The sequence below is a fragment of the Trachypithecus francoisi genome, unplaced genomic scaffold (assembly GCF_009764315.1).
Source record: "Trachypithecus francoisi isolate TF-2019V2 unplaced genomic scaffold, Tfra_2.0 Lachesis_group10, whole genome shotgun sequence".
NCBI lineage: Eukaryota > Metazoa > Chordata > Mammalia > Primates > Cercopithecidae > Trachypithecus > Trachypithecus francoisi.
Window position 1 is genome coordinate 88,836,003 of NW_022681455.1, and position 20,215 is coordinate 88,856,217.

Consider the following 20,215-nt stretch of genomic DNA (forward strand, 5'->3'; position numbering starts at 1 on the left):
AAACCATGTGTATGTATTATTTTGGTACACTACCCACCTTCTACTTTTAATAAAAAAATTTTGAAGTGGATGCATAACATGCTATTGAAGTGGATGCATAACATGCTATGATGTGTCACTGACAGTTTTGGCCCTAATTTTAAGTTTTGCTTGTTTCGTATCTGACATTTGAGATAAGGAATGTCAGCAGTTATGAAATATTGAGTAATTCATCCACGAAACAAACATTTTCTATTACTTCTCTGTTACTTTTCTGGATTAGTTTAATTGAATGTTGTTATGCAAGAATAGCTGCTTGAAAACGTTAAATCTATAACTAACTGAATGACTTCAAATGTTCTCCATACTATACAACCAAAATAAAACATAAAATTAAATTGGATGTTGAGACAGATAAGTAACTGCAAAAAGACCAATGAACTACCTTAATTTTTTGTCATTTTTTAAATGACAATCACATAACTCCCAACATTTTAATCCACTTAAGTCAATATTATATATTTGAACTTATAGAAATTTTGTACTATAAAATTCTCAATCTGAGGTATTATTTACCAACAAATTCATTGACTTTTCATAGCATATACAACAATCCTTTCACAGAAAGTGATATGTTCAAAGGGGAATATGTTCAGACATTGTTTGGGTTACAAAATTAAGTAAGAGTCAGATATCTGAAAGCATCACAGAGGGCCAGAGGAGAGCTCCTGGGTCTCTTGTGCTGGAAGTGTGGAAGCACTGGCAAGACTGGCAGAGAAATGCTCAGCACAGACAGAGCTGTCTGACAGTATTCCTCATGTAACTAAAACCAGTATCACAAGATGAACTGCATAGTTTTGGGAAAGAGCTGTGCAAAATGCTTATGACTGCTTCACATGCACAACCCCATTTTTTTTTGGTGCCCCCAAAACAATTATCCCCTAAGATTCAGATTTCATTAACAACTTATTCTTCTGAAGTACTGATTATTCTTCTGAACAACTGATCATTACATTCGAGTTCAGAAGTGAACAATAAAGTATACAGCATTATTAAATTTGAGATGTTTGGCCACTACTTACACTCATAAGGAAGATAATGCAATCCAAATATCCATCATTTGAATTGGCTGTACTTGGTATCTGCACATTTTTAGTGTTAGTTAAAAATATCTCCCCCATCCTACAATGTTCCTATTCTGTTTTACTTTACTCAGGCTTTCAAAAAAAGGGGAGGAGGGGCATGATATGTAAGTAACTTTCTTTTATGTGGTACATAGAATTTGTATTATTCTACCTTTTATAAATTCAGTTTTTCTCAACTCTATCATAACATTTCACAAATCCAGAGAGGAGTTCCCGGCAACTTCTACCATTCAAAACACAGCTAAAACCAGAAACGACCAAAGCAGGGGCTCAAGAGTGTGCAGGTTTGACCTGGGGAAATGTTTCTTCACACCACTACCACTACTCAGTATCTTCTACTTTTTAGTATGGGCATACACTAAAGAGGCTCTGCCAGCTTCACCCAGGCTGCATATTCTCAGAAGCAGCTGACTGTAAGTGTAGAAGGAGCAGCACTGGGTGCTACCTGAAGAGCATACAAAAGCAAATGACAATAAACAGAGCAAAAAACAAATTCAAGGCAGACACAATGGTTACAAACCACAGCAGCCCAAGACCAGCTACCATGGGGGTAGATACGACATACTTACTGAGGAGCATCACCCCACCATGGCACAATATAAGATGGTCAAGTCAACCACAAGTCACTGGGGAAAAAGAAACTACACAGGCAAGTAAGCTGTTAAAATATTGAGGGATTTCTAAAATGGTTCAGACCAGTAGTTGTCAACACAGGATGCACACTTTAGTATGCTTTTTTTTTTTTTTCCGGAGACTCTTTCATAAGAGGTGTTCTATATTATCTCTAAGAGAAAAGGAGAATATGACTTTCAGACAATAACATGAGTCCTACAGCATAAACATGAATTAGAAGTACCACATAAGCCTCAGAAAAAAAGACTTTTAATCATTCATCTGTAAGTCTGTAACAGGTTCATTTTAGGTCTCTATCTAGTCATCTATATTAGTATGATTGCTATCAAATTAATAATGCCTTTATTAGCCATTTTTCCCCAATATAATTTCAACATTTGCTGTCCCATCTTTTTCTTTAACCTCATCTCTAAAATGTCTATGAAGTTCATTCCTGGAAGGGTGCTTATCTGCCCCATAGGAAAGGACTTCCCTGCATGGTCACTCTGAGTGTACTCTTAGAGACAAGACCAGCTGTGTCTACTGTAGACTCTATCCCCACTACATCACCATAATTTGACAGCTTCAAAAACTTTCAGCTCTCCTGATTTTTTCTTCACTCTTACCCACAGAACCTCTTCAAGTTCCCAAATCTCATGTCTGTTGTCATTCTTCTCATTCTTAGTAAAAAGTGTATTTGATCAGAGCCCAGAAGTCAATGTGTGAATCCCTTTGACTTCTCCTCCATTTCATCTAAAAATTCTACCTTTCATGACTTCCTTCTCCCTCCTGCTTTTTCAAAGTCATGTCTTTGCATTCTGCCTTATCTCAGGTTTCATCACTTCTCTGTTTACTGCTTCATCACTTCTCTGTTTACTTCACTGCTGCCCCTCTGCCTATAAACAGCTTGGGTTTCCCACATCCTACGGAAAGCTTCCTTCAAATCCACTGCTGATATGTGGAACTACTCCATTTCTGTCCTTTCATTTTCACATTTTTATTTTAGAGACAGGGTTTTGCTCTGCTGCCCGGGTTAGAGTGCAGAGGTGTGATCATAGCTCACTGCAGCCTCAAACTCCTGGCCTCAAGCAATCCTCCTGCCTCAGCCTCCCAAAGTGCTATGATTACAGGTGTAAGCCACTAGGCCTGGTTTCACACTTTTTGAAAAAAGTAGCCCAAGCCCCATTTCACTGGCAATCCCTTGCCTTCTGGATCTACCCCCATTCAAACCAAAACCACTTTCTTGAATGCCAACAATGATGACTAATGCCAAGTCCAAAGTCTCCTCCTTTGTATTCATTCTGCTTGGGCTGTATGTAGCACGACCAACTTCCCCATGACAAGTTCTTTCCTCTCCACTCTTCTGAGATACTTCCTACCTTTGACTAATCTCCCCTGTTTTTTTACTTTCTTTGTCATTGCTGCTTAAATTTCCCAAAATTCTCTCCTGGTCCTCTCCCTCAACTATACTTTCATAGACTCTTCAAGCTGTAATCCTAAATTTGACTGTTCTGGTGATGACTCCAAATCTCCACCTCTAACCTCTAACATTTCTTAACAGGCATAATTAACTTTATTTTTCTTGTATGAAACCCCTGTGTTGCAGCCACAGCTGCAGCCTGGGTCCTTTACATGGAGACTCTGGTGTGGGTCTTGACGAGGTGGTCAAGATAGGGAGACTTGGTGAACACAGTCTTCTTCCAGAGGTCGGGGGTCAGGCAGCTGTAGCTCTTGGAGATGGCATCAAAGGTGGTCTTGGCAAAGTTACCCAAGGTAGCCATGTAGCTCCTGGCTGAGGTGTAGCAATCATCAATACCGGCCATCAGCAGCAGCTTCTTGGGCACCGGGGCTGAGGTGACACCAGTGCCCCTGGACACAGGGATGAGGTGCACCAGCACAGAACTGCTGTGGCCTGTCACCTTGCAAGGGATGGTGTGGGGCTTGCCAATCTTGTTCCCCCAGTAACCTCTGTGCATGGGGACAATGGAAAGCTTGGCCACGATTACGGCCCCTCGGATGGCATCTCCTTGGAACACTTAATACCCACACTAGACGTGGCCGTTCTAGTCCCTGAAGGCTACAAATGCCTTGAACCTGGTGCCCTGGCCAGTGCAGGTCTGCTTCTGCACTGGCATAATCTTCAAAACCTCATCCTTGAGAGAAGCCCCCAGGAAAAAGTCAATGATCTCAGACTCTTTGATGGGCAGGGAGAAGAGACAGATTTCCTCCAGGGACTTGATCTTCATGTTCTTGACCAGGTGGCCCAGCTTGGTAATGGGCATACACTTCTTGCCCTTGGCTGGGGCCCTGGCCCTGGATGTCCCTGCTGAAGCCTCTGCAGTTCCTCATCCCAGGACCCCCAGGGGCTCTGGGTCACACTACTGCACCCCCCACCCCCTCACCAGCCCTAGCTACACTGGCGTCATCTGCCATTTGATGTTTTCTCAAAGAAGAAGCAACTATTAACATTTTTTTAGGCTGCAAGACTACCCCCTGAGTACTTCCTCCTGGTTATCCCACATATGCCTCAAACTTAACAGTTCTGAATCAGAGTTCACAGTTCTCTTCCACTCAATCCTTGGCCCAAGTTCCCTTTCAGTGACATAGGTGCTGAGTCTTGTGAACACGGCAACTAATTCTAAACTCTTCTTCCTATCACTCAGTCTTATCACACTCTACTCCTTTGTTACAGTACCAAAGTTCTGAAAACATACCAATTTCACTTCCTTGCTCAAAAACTTTCTAAAGCTCTTCATTGTGTAGGAGTAACGTTCAAGACTCTGAGAACAATATTCAAAGTCCCTGTAGTCTAGACTTTAACGTGCTTATTTCTGTAACCCAGTTTAAACTTTTCTTCCTTTCACTCTAACCCAAAAGTACCTTCTAAGAAATCCAAAGTGTATTAATCTCTGCTTTCTATACATAACAGTATCTTATTATTTAAATTATAGCATTTATCACAGCTCTATTAGATTGTAAATGTATTATATTAAGAGTGGGGACTGGCTTTGGTCATTTAACTACGGTTCTCAACTAGTTAAGATTTTGCCCTTCCTGGAGGTATTTGACAATGCCAAGAGACATTACTAGTTGTCACAACCAAGGGGATGCTCCTGGCAACTAGAGGGTAGAGGCCAGAAAAGCTACTAAATATCCTACAACCCCCACAACAACTATCTGCCCAAAATGTCAACAGAGCCACTGCTGAGAAACCCTGAACTAATCAATAAATGTCTAATAAGAACATGTCTGAACAGGAATTAGGAGGTTTAGGAACACAGGCTGACATCCAGCCTAGTTATTAATGATGTGGTTAACATTGTTTAAGAGGGAAAGAATGGCCAAAAAGGAGGGAAGGGAGCTTCATTTTAGTAGTTTGAATAAAGTTAAATAAAATTATCAAATACTTCTAAATAAGTGGAAAGAATGGCCTTTCAAACATGAGAGTACTCTCTTAGGCATACTCAAAGATTATTTAATTCTCTAGGAAATATACCTTTGCCTAACACATTATTCATTATTGGTTAGGGTCTAGACTGTGAAGCTATGCATTAAAATGTAGATTTTTGTCCAGTAGAGATGCCAACTGTCTCAGTCTGCTAGAAAAATAACCCAAAAGGTTACAATGTCATTGCTCTGTAAGATATTAGCCAATCTGTATCTAACCAAGCAACTGTATTCCAATAATAACCTTGAATGTAAACAGATCAGAAAAGTGACTGAAAAAAAAAAAAGATCCAAGTATATGCTGCCTGCAAGAGACTCACTTCACCAGTAGGGTCACACACAGACTGAAGGTGAAGGGATGGAAAAAGGTATTTCATGTGAATGGAAAACCAAAAGAAAGCAGGCACAAGCTACACTTATATCAGATAAAATAAACTCTAAGTCAAAAACTATTAGAAGAAACAAAGTCATTATGAAATAATGAAGGGGTCAATTCAGCATGACAGTATAACAGCCATATATACATACATATATATATACACACACACACTCAAGTACATAAGGCAAATATTAACAGATTTGAAGGGACAGACTATAATACAGTAATTGTAGGGAACATCAACACCCCACTTTCAGTTCAAGAGCAGCCTGGGCAACATGGTGAAACTCAGATGGAAATTAGGATTAGATTAGAAATAAATGAAAGAAGCTGGGTGTGGTGGCTCAAGCCTGTAATCCCAGCACTTTGGGAGGTCGAGACAGGCAGATCACGAGGTCAGGAGATCGAGACCATCCTGGCGAACACGGTGAAACCCCATCTCTATTAAAAAATACAAAAAACTAGCCGGGCGAGGTGGCAGGCGCCTGTAGTCTCAGCTACTCGGGAGGCTGAGGCGGGAGAATGGCATAAACCTGGGAGGCGGAGCTTGTAGTGAGCTGAGATCTAGCCACTACACTCCAGCCTGGGCGACAGAGCAAGACTCCGTCTTAAAAAAAAAAAAAAAAAAAAAAGAAAAGAAATAAATGAAAGATTAGAGCAGAAATAAATGAAAGAGACTATAAAAATAGAAAATATTAATAAAATGAAGAGTTGTTTTTTAAAAGGTTTTAAGAATTCATAACCCTTTAGCTAGACTAAGAGACAAAATTAGAAATGAAAAAGTAGATGACAACTGATAATGCAGATATATAGAAGATCATAAAAAACTATTATGAACAATTATACTTGAACAAATTGGATAACTCAGAAGAAATGGATAAATTCCTTGATACATACAACCTACCAAGATTGAATTATGACTAGAAAACCTGAAGAAACTAATAATAAGTGACACTAAATCAATAATAAGAAGTCTCCTATTAAAGAAAAGCCCAGGGAGGCGGAGCTTGCAGTGAGCTGAGATCCGGCCACTGCACTCCAGCCTGGGCGACAGAGCGAGACTCCGTCTCAAAAAAAAAAAAAAAAAAAAAAAAAAAAAAAAAAAAAAAAAAAGAAAAGCCCAGGAACTGATGGCTTGCTTCACTGCTGAATTCTACCAACATTTAAAGAAGAACTAATATGAATTCCTCTCAAACTCTTCCAAAAAACTGAAGAGGGGAAATACTTCCAAATTCATTTTTGAGGCCAGCATTACCCTGGTACCAAAACCAGATGAGGATAAAACAAAAAAGAAAACACAGGCCAATATCCCTGATGAACACAGATACAAAAACCCTCAACAAAATATAGTCGGCCTTCTCTATCTGTGGTTTCTGCATCCATGGATTCAATCAACCACAGATTGAAAATACTCAGAAAAAAATTACATTTGTCCTGGACACATACATTTCTCCTGTCATTATCTCCTAAAGAATATAACTATTCACATCACATTTACATTGTATAAGGCATTATAAGTAGGTCAAGAAGATGATTTAAGTATATAGGAAAATATACATAGATTATATGCAAACACCACACCATTTTATATCAGGGACTTGAGCAGCTGCAGATTTTCATATCTGTGAGAGATCCTGGAACGAATCACCCACAAATGACAAGAGACTACTGTTATAGCAAAAAGGATTCAATAACACATTAAAAAGATCATTCACTAAAATCAAGTAGGATTCATCCAAGGAATGCAAGGATGGCTGAACAAATACAAATGCAAATGAAAAACACAAGTCATATGATCACTTCACTGGATGCCAAAAAAGCATGTGATAAAATCTCATGCCTTTTCATGATAAAAAAAAAAAAATCTCAACACTTCAACACAAATAAATGCCACATATGACAAATCTGCAGCTCATAACATACTCAATGAGGAAAAATTTAAGGCTCTTGCTGTAAGATCTGGAACAAGACAAAGAAGCTCACTCTTTCAACACAGTATTCAAAGTTTTAGAGCAATTAGGCAAGAGAAATATATGACATCCATACTAGAAAGAGAAAAGTTAAACTGTTCCCAGATGAAATGATCTTATAAGAGTCCACCAAAAAAACAGAATTAGTAAATTCAATAAAGTGGCAGAATACAAAATCAACACAAAAATCAGTAGTGTTTCTATACTAACAGTGAACTACTTAGGAATAAATTTAACCAAAGAGTTCAAAAATCTTTACACGGAAAACAAAAACACTGACAAAAGAAATTGAAGACACAAATAAATGGAATGATATCTCAGGACAATCTCTTCAATAAATATACTGGGAAAAGTACACAACCACATGCAAAAGAATATTAGATCCTTATCTCACATCACGTACAATAATCAACTAAAGATGGGTTAAAGACTTAAAGGTTAGAACCCAAACTATGAAACTACTAGATGAAAATATAGAGGAAAAGCTTCATGACATTGGTCTGGACAATGATTTTAAAAAATATAACCTCGGCCGGGCGCGGTGGCTCAAGCCTGTAATCCCAGCACTTTGGGAGGCCGAGACGGGCGGATCACGAGGTCAGGAGATCGAGACCATCCTGGCTAACACGGTGAAACCCGTCTCTACTAAAAAATACAAAAAAAAAACTAGCCGGGCGAGGTGGCGGGCGCCTGTAGTCCAGCTACTCGGGAGGCTGAGGCAGGAGAATGGCGTAAACCCGGGAGGCGGAGCTTGCAGTGAGCTGAGATCCGGCCACTGCACTCCAGCCTGGGCGACAGAGCGAGACTCCGTCTCAAAAAAAAAAAAAAAAAAAATATAACCTCAAAAGCAGAGGCTACAAAAACAAAATAGACTAAAAGAATTACATCAAATAAAAGCTTCTGGACAAGCAAGAAACCAATGAACAGAGATTACCTACAGAATGAGAGACAGTATTTGCAAACTATACACATAAGAGGTTAATATCCAAAAATATAAAAGGAACTCAAAACAACAATAGCAAGAAAACAAGTAAAAAATGAGCAAAGATTTGAATAGACACATTTATCAAAAGAAGATATACAAATGGCCAACAGGTACAGTAGTCAGTTCCCCGTTATGTGTGGTTTCAGTTACCCTTGGTCAAGCATGTTATGAAAATATTAAACAGAAAACTCCAGAAATAAGCAATTCATAAATTCTAAATTGTGCCCTCTTCTAAGCAGTGCAGTGAAATCTTCCACCATCCAGTATTGGAATCATTCCTCTGTCTGGTGTATCCATGCAGTATATACTACTTGCCCAATAGATAGTAGCTGCCGTGGTTATCAGATCGACTGTAGCAGGATCTAGGTGGTTGTCTTCAGGTAGCCCTTATTTTACTTAATAATGATCCCAAAATACAAGAGTAGTAATGTTGGCAATTTGGACATGCCAAAGAGAGGCAATACACTGCTTGCTTCCTTTAAATGCAGACATGAAGGCTCTCCACTTAATAATAAAATAACTTTTATTAGAGCATATTGCTATATTTTTCTATTATTAGTAATTGTTGTTAATCCTTTATTGTGCCTAGTGTATAATTTAATCTTTAAAATGGTATCTAATGGTATCATGGGTATCTATGTATAGAAAAAAAAACATTGTATACATAGGACTCAGTACCATCCAAGGTTTTAGGTATCTACTGGGGGCCTTGGAACATATCCCCTGTGGATAAGGGGGAACCACTGTACATGAAAAAAATTACTGGCTGGGTGCAGTGGCTCATGCCTGTAATCCTAGCACTTTGGGAAGCCAAGGTGGGAGGATCACTTGAGCTCAGGAGTTTGAGAACAGCCTGAGCAACATAGGGAAACCCCATCTCTACAACAAATTTAAAAAGTAGGTGGGCATGATGGTGAACTCGCCTGTGGTCCCATCTACTCAGGAAGCTGAGGTGGGGGAAATGCTTCAGCCCAGGAATTTGAGGCTGCAGTTAACTATGACCACATCACTGCACTCCAGCCTGGGCGACAAAGTGAGGCCCTGTCTCAACAAATAGATAAATAAAATAATAAAAGAGAAAATGTTATACACAGTCATCCTTTGGTGTCCACGGGGGATTGATTCCAGGACCCTTTTGCAAATACCAAAATATGGTAAATATAAACAATGGAATACTTATCAGCCATTAAAAAAAAAAAAAAAAAAAGAAGGAAATCCTGGTATTTGCAATATCATGGATAAACCTGAAAACGAGGTTAAGTGAAATAAGCCAGGCATGGAAAGACAAATGATGTAAGTGGAATCTAAAAAAGCTGGTCTCCTAGAAAAAAAGAGAAGAATGGTGGTTATCCAAGGCTGGCACAGTTTAGGGAAGGGATTCTGGAGATGTTGGTCAAAGGACACAAGATTACAGTTAGATAGTAGGAATAAATTCAAGAGAACTATTGTACAGCATGGTGACTATAGTTAATGACAATATATTGTAGTCATGGAAAATGCTAACAGAATAGATATGTGTCCTCACCACAAAAATGACATCTATGTGAGGCATGTTAATTAGCTAGCTTTAACCATTCCACATTGCTTATGTACTTCAAAACATCATGGATACATAATAAATACAATTTCATCTGTCAATTTAAAAAATAAATTTAAAAACTTCAAGTGCTCTCTGAACCACTTCTACATTCCTGCTAGTCCCTCATTCATGAGTTACCTGTCTGAAAGTCATGCCTACATAACTTCAAAAAAATGTTTACACTTTGGCAGTAGAGTAGCACCCACTCAAGATGCCCAAAGGGACTCCCATCTGCTGGAGCTACTAAACTGAGTCGTCCCAGAAGGGCACTTCATCAGCTTCTTAAACCTAAGCATGTCTCATTTTGGCTCCCAGAGTACCAAGAGAATAAGCAGCAGCCAGAGAATTTTACTTCTGCTATTTCTCTGTTGTATCCTTTTCTTCTGATAATGTGTTTTCGTTTGATGATTCTTAGCCAAATGTCCCTGTCCACACTGGCCCAGAGACCAGTGGATACGAATCCCTAGGCCAGTTTCAACTGCACCCTCTGTATACATGAATCTGTTCTATGCATGGCTGATAACTGATCTTGGCTAGGAATCTGATTTTATGGTCTGTCCATATTGTGATCTGTCAGGTAGACAATAGGGATCTATTTTCTGTCAGACAAGACACCTCAAGAAAATCTGGTTTTAGTCTTATCTGTGTTTTTGTTAGTGCAAGATCACATGTCAGGACCAATGAAAGAACTGTCTTTTTGAAATGTGGACCAGTTATGTGCTTCTCAATTTTTACCTGTGATTAAGACTGTTGAAGCTGAAAGTTCTCTGTGCATTTGTGAATACAAGAAAAGCCTTATTTTTCGTGGTATGAATGAGAACTATCTCCAGGGCTATTAATATATTAGATTATAAAAAGCTTCTCAATCTCTATTCTAGTTGGTTGACAAAGAATTACAAGAAATTCCTTAACTCTATATTTCTAGAATTCCTAAAACATAATGAAACTAAACATCTAATACTTTAAACATGTTAGCCTTTTAAGGACAAAAAACCAAACACAGGCTGGGTGTAGTGATACATGCCTGTATTCCCAGCTACTTGGGAGGGTGAGGCAGGAGGATCATTTGAGCCCAGGAGTTCTGAGTCCAGCTAATAACACACTGAGAGATCACCATCTCTTAAAAAAAAACAACAAATAGAAAAACTCCAAAACTCACAAAAACTAACAGATCAAAATCATTGTTATTTAAGAATCCAAATTTGTGTAATCAAAATAATTCTTAGGCAAATCAGTATTATTTGATTATTTTAATACTAATTTAAAAATAGATGTCCTTTCCCTGATTTTACCAGTGTAGAATATAATAAATCTATACTTTTTTTTTTTTTTTTGAGATAGAGTCACGCTTTGTCACTTAGGCTAGAGTGAAGTGGCGTGATCTCAGCTCACTGCAACCTCTGCCTCCTGGGTTCAAGTGATTCTCCTGCCTCAGCCTCCCAAGTTGCTGAGATTACAGGCACCTGCCACCATGCCTAATTTTTTTGTACTTTTAGTAGAGATGGGGTTTCCCCATGTTGGTCAGGCTGGTCTTGAACTCCCGACCTCAAATGATCCACCCACTTGGCCTCCCAAAGTGCTAGGATTACAGGCGTGAGTCACGTCACTCGGCCTACACATTTTTTTTAAATGTTTTTCTCACAGAGATTAAACTTCCTACGCTTTACTGATGAGGTAAGCTAATATTACTCATATATATTTATGATTATGAAAAATATAAAATTTGGCCCAGTGTGGTGGCTCACATCTGTAATTCCAGCACTTTGGGAGGCTAAGGCAGAAGGACTGCTTGAGCCCAGGAGTTCAAGACCAGCCTGGGCAACATGGTGAGACCCTGTCTCTATTAAAAAATATATATATATATAAAATTATATGTTCAACTAAATAAAATTATAATATTGACAAACTTTTTTTTTTTTTTGAAATGGAGTCTCACTCTGTCGCCCGGGCTGGAGTGCCCTGGCGCGATCTCGACTCACTGCAACCTCCACCTCCTGGGTTCAAGTGATTCTCTAATCCCAAGTAGCTGGGATTACAGGCATGTGCCACCATGCCTGGCTTTTTTTTTTTTTTTTTGAGACAAAGTCTCACTCTGTTGCCCAAGCTGGAGTGCAGTGGCACGATCTCGGCTCACTGCAACCTCCAACTCCTGGGTTCAAGCAATTATCCTGCCTCAGCCTCCCGAGTAGCTGGGACTACAGGTAGACGCCACCATGCCCGGCTAATTTTTGTATTTTTAGTAGAAATGAGGTTTCACCATGTTGGCCAGGCTGGTGTCGAACTCCTGATCTCAAGTGATCCACCCGCCTCGGCCTCCCAAAGTGCTGGGATTACAGGTGTGAGCCACTGCGCCCAGCCAAACTTTTTGATACCAGAAGTTGGAAGTTGCTCAGTTGTCAGTACAAGCATAACTTCCAAGATCATTAATTAACTTCAAGACTTTAGTTAAACTGATATTAATTAATGGTTACTCTTTGGAATATGTGATTAATTTCCAAGTGAGACAAAGAATTTTTCACTTTTGTTTAGAGATGGGTCTCACTATGTTGTCCAGATGGTGTGCATTCATAGGTGTGAACACAGTGCACTGCAGCCTCAAAATGCTGGCCTCAAACCATGTTCCCACCTCAGCCTTCTCAGTAGCTGGCACCACAGGTGCACACCACCATGCTTAACCACCAAGTATATAATTTTACCACATACATACACATGCTCTTTTTAATATAATCACAATGTCATTACTGCACCCGGCAAAACAGTTTCTTAATCTAATACCCAGTCTGGGTTTAATGTCTTTTTCCAGTTGTTTTGTTCTAATTATTCTGATTTTTTTTTTCACCATAACTACACAATTAGTTTACCCTTGTCTATAATGTGACAAGAGCAGGATTACAACAGTATATATACTCTTTTGGTAAGGCTCTTCCATGCAGCGTAACAGTTTTGAGAGTAATCCACCTTGTTGGATGTATCAGTCAGCAATTTATCCTTTTCTATTGCTGAGTAGTATGCAACTCTTTTACACCTAAACTATCTCTGGAGGTTCCTAAAGGTCTCTGGGAAATCACAAAGATTTATTTTTTTCACCTTATAACAAGAAGGATGTTAAAACTAATTTCTTTGGAGTATTCTGAGTTTCTTAAATAGCTCAACATGATTAGTTTCTGTCAAATCAAAGAGGAAGCATGGTCTTCTCTGGATACTTTTGTACAGATAAAAACTTTCAACTTTTTTTTTTTAGAGGCTACACACTTTACAAGATAGATTGGAAGGCCTTAGGGCCTTGTCAATGCCCACAATATGTTCTTAGCTTTCAGATAAACACTGCTCCAATCTTAAGAAACAGTTATGTACTATACCTCAATAGATTTTAACTCTCCTCCATCCTGATTTTGTTGGTTATTGTATAAACTGACCATGGTTATCCAGTCTCATCATTAACAACTGGTTTCTTCTTTCCTCTCTTCCTTGTGATATACCTCTGCTACTGACTACAGCATAGAAAGTGGGTCTACGACAAAGGATGACAGTCCCGGAGTCTTGCAGAAGAGACTATGCCAGACACTCTTGACCACCGATACTTCAAGAAACTGACTCATGGATACAAAGTTTGGAGTATAAGCGACATCCCTTAAGCAACGGGCTGGACTACACCAACGGACTCAGCTGAGATTTCTGGGACCCTCTGTGAAGCAGACAACCCAAGATCTAGTGGAACACAATGTAATGACTGAATGAATTAATGAAAGAAATCTAACTCTAGTTATATGAAATATAGTTGATTTTTTTATAATGTTCTATTTTCTCTCAGGTATATGAAGAAGCCCCTTTTCATTAATTTCTAACCCTCCACTTAGCAAGCTACGCTTTTACAAATGGAAAGAAAACACTTTCAAAATGTTATCTTGTTTTCCCTGACTCTCAAAATTCAGGAATTAAAAATACTTTCACTGGCTCTCTTCACTTTTCATGATATGCAGCTGCTTGCGTAAGATCATTAAGAATCTGGCCCCCTTTTTACCAGAAGAGAATCAGACAAACTGATTGTGCAACCCAGGCCATATCTGGAATTACATAAGAATTTTATTTAATAAGGTATAGAATAGTCACTATTAAAGAACAAGAACTGTAGTTCATGTGTTGAACTCACGCTCAGGAAACTGGCCTGGTGCCTATCCTATGGTGCAGGATCTCAGCCTTCTGTTCTGTATTAAGGTCAACTCCTGGAAAGCCTGAAATTTTGGCAGATTTTGGGAATTCTGAAGAGAGAAGAATTCATCTAAATGTACAGATACTACAGGTGAAGTATGTAGAGATAATTTTCTTGATTTTTTTTCTTTAGGTTGGTTTCCTAGTTTTAGAAGAGTCAATAAGAACAGATTAAAAACAAAAAATAAACAAAAATCTCATCTGGCTATTTAAAACGCAATGTAAGATTTCCTATGAAATTTCCTGAGGATTATTCTCTACCTTCACTAGCTACTAATACATCTTACCATCACCCAAATACAAAGAGATTGCTGTGTGTGTGTGATATCAAGAATAATCTCCAGATATTATATAGAAGGGGAAGAAATAAACAAAAATTACAAAAACCCTGAAACCCTGAAAATAAGGTAAAAAAACGGCAGCATGTTCTTTCAATGTCATACTATGTTTTCTTTTTCTTTTTCTTTTTTTTGGAGATGAAGTTTCGTTCTTGTCACCCAGGCTGGAGTGCAATGGCAGGATCTTGGCTCACAGCAACCTCCACCTCTTGGGTTCAAGTGATTCTCCTGCCTCAGCCTCCCAAGTGGCTGGGATTACAGGCACCCGCCACCATGCCTGGCTAATTTTGTATTTTTAGTAGAGATGTGCTTTCACCATATTGGCCAGGCTGGTCTCGAACTCCTGACCTCAAGTGATCCAACTGCCTCGACCTCCCAAAGTGGTGGGATTACAGGTGTTAGCCACCATGCCCAGCCTCAATATCACACTATTCTCTAGCAGGCCCAATCACGGATTACTTCATACTTTAGGGCAGCACTGTCCAAAACAACTTCTGCAATGATGGAAATGTCCTACAGCTGTACAATCCAAATTGGTGGCCACTAGTTACATGTGACCACTAGCACTTGAAATGCAACCAAGGAACTGAGTATTTAATTTCACTGAAGTAATTTAGACAGCCACATGGGGTAGTGGCTACCATACTGGTTTGTGCAAATCCAGCCCTTGGACTATTTTGTATATACAACCCCTGAGGTCAAAATAGTTTTTACATTTTTAAAGGGCTGTAAAAAACAAAACAAAAAAGAATATAAAACAAAGACTTTGTGGTCCACAAAGTCTATATTTATCATTTGGCTCTTTACAGAAAAAGTTTGCCAATGTACATCCTAGGAGAATGTATTTTTTTGCTTGACATATTTATATTAAATAATATCCAGAATCTGTGAAATTACATTATAACTTGTAGATTTTTGTCCAGTATAGATACAGATGATTTCTGTCTGGCATAAAAGACAATCCCAAATTGTAAGACTTGTAAGACTGTGATACTGTGAAATATGTATTTCCTGGCATACAACTTTTAAAATTCTTAGAATTTCAAAGTGATAGTTTTTTTATATGCTAATGAGTTCAACTATGACTGGCATCCACAGGTAGCTTCAGGATGGGGTTGGTCAGCAGAGAGACCAAAGTAGGATGACAGGGTTGAGATTTCTGCCCTACTTCCAACCTCCCGGGAGGGGAGAGGGGCTGAAGGTTAGTTTAATCATCAGTGCCAACTATTTAATCAATCATGCCTATGTAATGAGGCTTCCATAAAAACCCAAATGGACTGGCTTTGGAGAGTTTCAGGATAGCTAATACCTATCCTGGAGGGTGCCGTTCCTGGAGAGGGTATGGAAGCTCTAAGCCTTTTCCCTCATACCTTGCCCTATGCATTGCTTCATCTGTAACCTTTGTAATAGTCTTTACAATTAACCAGTAAATGTCTTCCCTGGGGTTCTTTGAGCTGCTTAGCTAATTAATAAAACCCATGGAGTGAGTTGTGAGAAAACCGATTTACAGCCCATCAGTCATAATCACAAAACAACCTGGGGAACTCTTCCCTAGATCCCTACAAGGGTATAGAACCTGCCAAAGGAATTTGCTTTGTAGATTGGTGAAACCACCTTTGCAAAAATTATAACTGAGGAAATTATGACACTGAAAGAGATCAGACCTAATTGACTCCATCTTGATTCTAACCTTTGGGCTGTCCTTGTTCATTCCTGGGTGTAGGTCAAAATAACCTTGGGAAGGAATTCAGTTTACGGTTTGACTGTGAAACAAAACTGATAGCAGTCCTTTCCCGGAAAGATCCCCTTCTTGCCTGGGGACCTGTCCGCCTTTGCAGGACTAACAAATTAGCTACAAGATTAGATATGATGGTTTAGGAGTCATACAGCTTCCGGCTCCAAGAGTCTGAACCCCTCCAAATTGCTCCTGGGGATAACATCACTATTGTAAAACCTAAGATCAGTGATTGAGATATTTCGCAGACTCTGCACTCAATGGATCAGCTGACACCACCCAGACCCATAATCTGGCTTAACCAATTCTGCCATCCCACCCAGGAACAGAAGACAGCAAGAAAACCTCACTTTGACCCCCATGATTCCATCTCCAACCTGACCAATCAGCACTCCCCACTTCCGAAGCCCTTACCTGGCAAATTATCTTTAAAAACCAATCCCCGAATGCTGGGGGAGAGGGATTTGAGTAATAATAAAACTCCAGTCTTCCACACAGCCAGCTGTGTGTAAATTACTCTTTCTCCACTGCAATTCCTGTCTTGATACATTGGCTCTGTCTAGGCAGAGGGCAAGGTGAACCTGTTAGGCGGTTACGAATTTGGAGGCTTGTCCGGGATTGCTCTTGTGGCTACCTGCCTGTGGTTTGGTAGCACCCCTCTGGCAATGGATCCAGAGGCCAGCCCAAGTGGCTGCCTAGTTCTTTCGGACTGGCAGCTGACTCTGACACCATCTCTACCGATGGAGCATTGCCAACCCAATGTGCATGAATTTAATCGCAATGGATAAACAATCCTGGGGAGATGTCCAATAACTGTAGCCCTATCACAGACTGCCTGTCTGTAGCCCCATTATTGGGGTGTCTGGTTCAGTGAGTATCCTAGGCACTGCCACAGTTCCTTCCTTCTCCCAAATGGTTCTGTAGCCCCATGGTGTGGTATGTGTCTGCAGCTCCACCACGGAGTGTCTGTCTTGGTTCGGCTCCTTCGGGGTCTCAGTTGGCTCTCCCTAATTAGTAGGAAGAGTCTTAGTTAGGGAGACTTCTCCTCAATCCAGAAGATTTAGGGGAGATTTCTCAGACAGAGAATAGGAGGATAGTTTGGAAGGGGTACTCTGGAATTCTGGGTTAGGGATCTTGATTTGGAAGCCCTTCTGTCTGTTTTGTCTTTGTGTATGTTTCTGTATATGGTGGCGATCTCTGAAGGAACTGCTGACAGAAGTCAAAAATCATCTTGAGCAGTTAAAAGCTGTTGCAAGCTTGAAATTGGCTCCTCTAGGCACCTTCTGGGAAGAGCAATAGAACCTACTGAATGTTGTAACTCAGTAGACAAGGCTTTTGTCTTTTGACAGGGGCAGCCCCGGTTGAATTCTTGGCTTTGGAAATGATTCCTTTCTGGTTATTTGTGTAACTTTGCCACTTTTTGAGGGTCTTACCCCCACTCCAATGGCTAGCTTCTGATTTCGTGTCTTGAATTTTTCTTTCTCCAAGCTACCTGTTTGGACGAACGGAGGCAAGATGGCGCACTTCCGGGTTCTTCATCCCCCAACTTTTCCCGCGCGCTCGAAAATGCAGCCGACGCCCGGGAAGGTGCAGACCAACTGGGCATGCGCCAGGTGACGTCAACCTGAAGAGACCAAGATTTACCTGGTCGCACCTGCGGAACGCCCCCGGACACGCCTGTGCCCCGCCTATAGCCCTCCCACTCCCAGAAAAGCCGCTCCGGACGAGTGCCACGCGCGGACTTCCCAGCTTCCCGACTGCGGTCGGGACTGTCGGAACTCCGTCCGAGAGCAGCACGGGGAACTCTGTGGGCCTCATTTGCCGGAGGCCAACAGACCTCTCCTTACCCACCTTCTTCCCCTGAAGCTAGGTGACCAAAATAAACTTGCAGTTTTGCTCCTACCCTTGCCTAGTGGCTGGTTCCTTTACGCCCGATCTGGTGGTCTTAGAAAAAACAAAACACTACCCTTGGGAAGATTCTAAATCTTGTAAAAGGAAGCTGCTTACCATCTCTTTGAAACACCTTATGGGTCCATGGTTAAGTTATAACCTTAGCTAAAATGTATTAATTTCACATGGGAAGTTAGCTGTGGCAAATTTGCGTTCAAAAGCTAGAAATATTGACTGTCCTGGCTAGAGTCTGACAATAAGAGATTTTTAAAAAAAAATTTTAAAAAGAGCTCTATGGTTAAAATCAACTTAAAAATGGATATCTAAGCTATATATATTTTAAAAGGCCTTGTTTTTTTTTTCTTCTTGGATATTGGTTGTTTTTGAGAAAAAGTTTTTTTCTTCTCAGTCAACTGAATTATTTCTCTACTTTGCCCTCCTGATACCCACATGAGAGAACTTAAGATAATTTCTATAATTTCTAACAGCTTCCATTTTGGAAAAAAAAAAAGCACAAAACCTGTTTTCCTCATGGAACCCCACGAGTTGAAAATGGATAGATTACTCTCAAAATCTAAGGCTCTGTTCAGCTTTACATTATGTTACCTGACATACTTTTTTTTTTTTTTTCAAGTTTTGGGGGTATCAGAAATTACTCTGCATTATGAGAGAGGTTTTAGTCTTGGTGTGTAATAACTAGGTACAAAATATACTTTAAGGGATGGCTAATAAGAGTTATGGAGGGATACTTGGCTCACTGCATGCTTTAATCAAAAAAGCATGCTCCTGGCCACCTGGAAGGCAAGGAGGAAAAATCCCCACCCTCTAATGAGAGATGAGACTCCCATGGGGCATGGTCTAATTACAAAATGGGCTGATTGCCGGGAGGTGGAGGTTGCAATGAGCCAAGGTCACACCACTGTATTCTAGCCTGGGTGACAGGGCAAGATTCCATCACGATAAAACAAAAACAAAATAAAATGGGCTGACTGGGTTTGGGTTGCCAGGCAGTTAAATGCATGGTAAAAACATTGCACCATCTTCTCCAACAGCATTTCCCTTTTGAAAATCCAGGATGCAATATAAAAATGGGACCCTTAATTTTGAGAATGTTTTGCTTTCCAGCTCTGCCTGCTTTTTAGGCCCTAGGAACTGCATGCTTTCCTTGCCTTGTTTCTTGAAGGGTTCTGCCCTGAAGCCAGTAATCCAACTTAAGAAACTGGCAAATGAAAAATGTTATAACTACTGGATATTCTGTCTGTGTATGTGTTGTATGTGATGTTTATATAAAAGAGCTCTGATTAACTAGCTTAAAGAAAAATAAGCACTTAAATCAGACATTTTGTCAGAAAAACTAAAACTAATGCCCTTTAGTTCATATAACTTTAGTAATCTTTTGGTAATAAACACTTTTAAAGATTACTGGTAAAAGTATCTTCCAAATTTGGACGTTTCGTCTAAATTAGGTCAAATATTAGGTTTGCTAAATGCTCTAAGGTCATAAACTGCTTCTTTTAACTTTTGAAAATTGTTCAATATACCTACCTCGGAGCCATTACATTCTAGGTAAGGCCTGGGGACATGTGAAATTAGCCCCCATAAAGAAAGTATTTTATATAAAAGAATCCTGTATGGTAAATTCTTGTCCTAAAGTTAAAAGACTGGTTGTTTAAAGAGAGGGATGGTTAGGACAAGTCAGAAAGTCCAAGTATGTCATAGATGGTCTAAGTCATGAAAGGATTCATGAAAGGGAATTTATGCAAGAAATGTTGTACAATTTAAAGGTTATTAGGTCTCCTAAATACTTCATAAACTGCCACTATGACTTTACAACCTGCCTACTTTACTGCTAGGTAAAGTCTGGGGACATGTGGAGTTAGCCAAATCCCCTGGCTATGCTGGAAAGTCAGATCTTATCTGCACTTCTGACTGGTGTCTGTTCTAGGC

At 39.9% G+C, this 20,215-nt stretch overlaps 1 protein-coding gene and 1 long non-coding RNA gene across 2 annotated transcripts in view; one reads left to right on the top strand and one right to left on the bottom strand.

Annotated features, from left to right (window-relative positions):
- Positions 1–13,643, top strand: part of LOC117087758 — a 77,859-nt gene extending 64,216 nt beyond the window's left edge. The window contains exon 3 of the long non-coding RNA XR_004438903.1: positions 13,594–13,643. This is a non-coding gene — a long non-coding RNA (uncharacterized LOC117087758). The remainder of the gene's footprint in view (positions 1–13,593) is intronic.
- Positions 1–20,215, bottom strand: part of N4BP1 (NEDD4 binding protein 1) — a 75,580-nt gene that overhangs the window by 38,316 nt on the left and 17,049 nt on the right. The gene's annotated exons all lie outside the window — the stretch shown is intronic.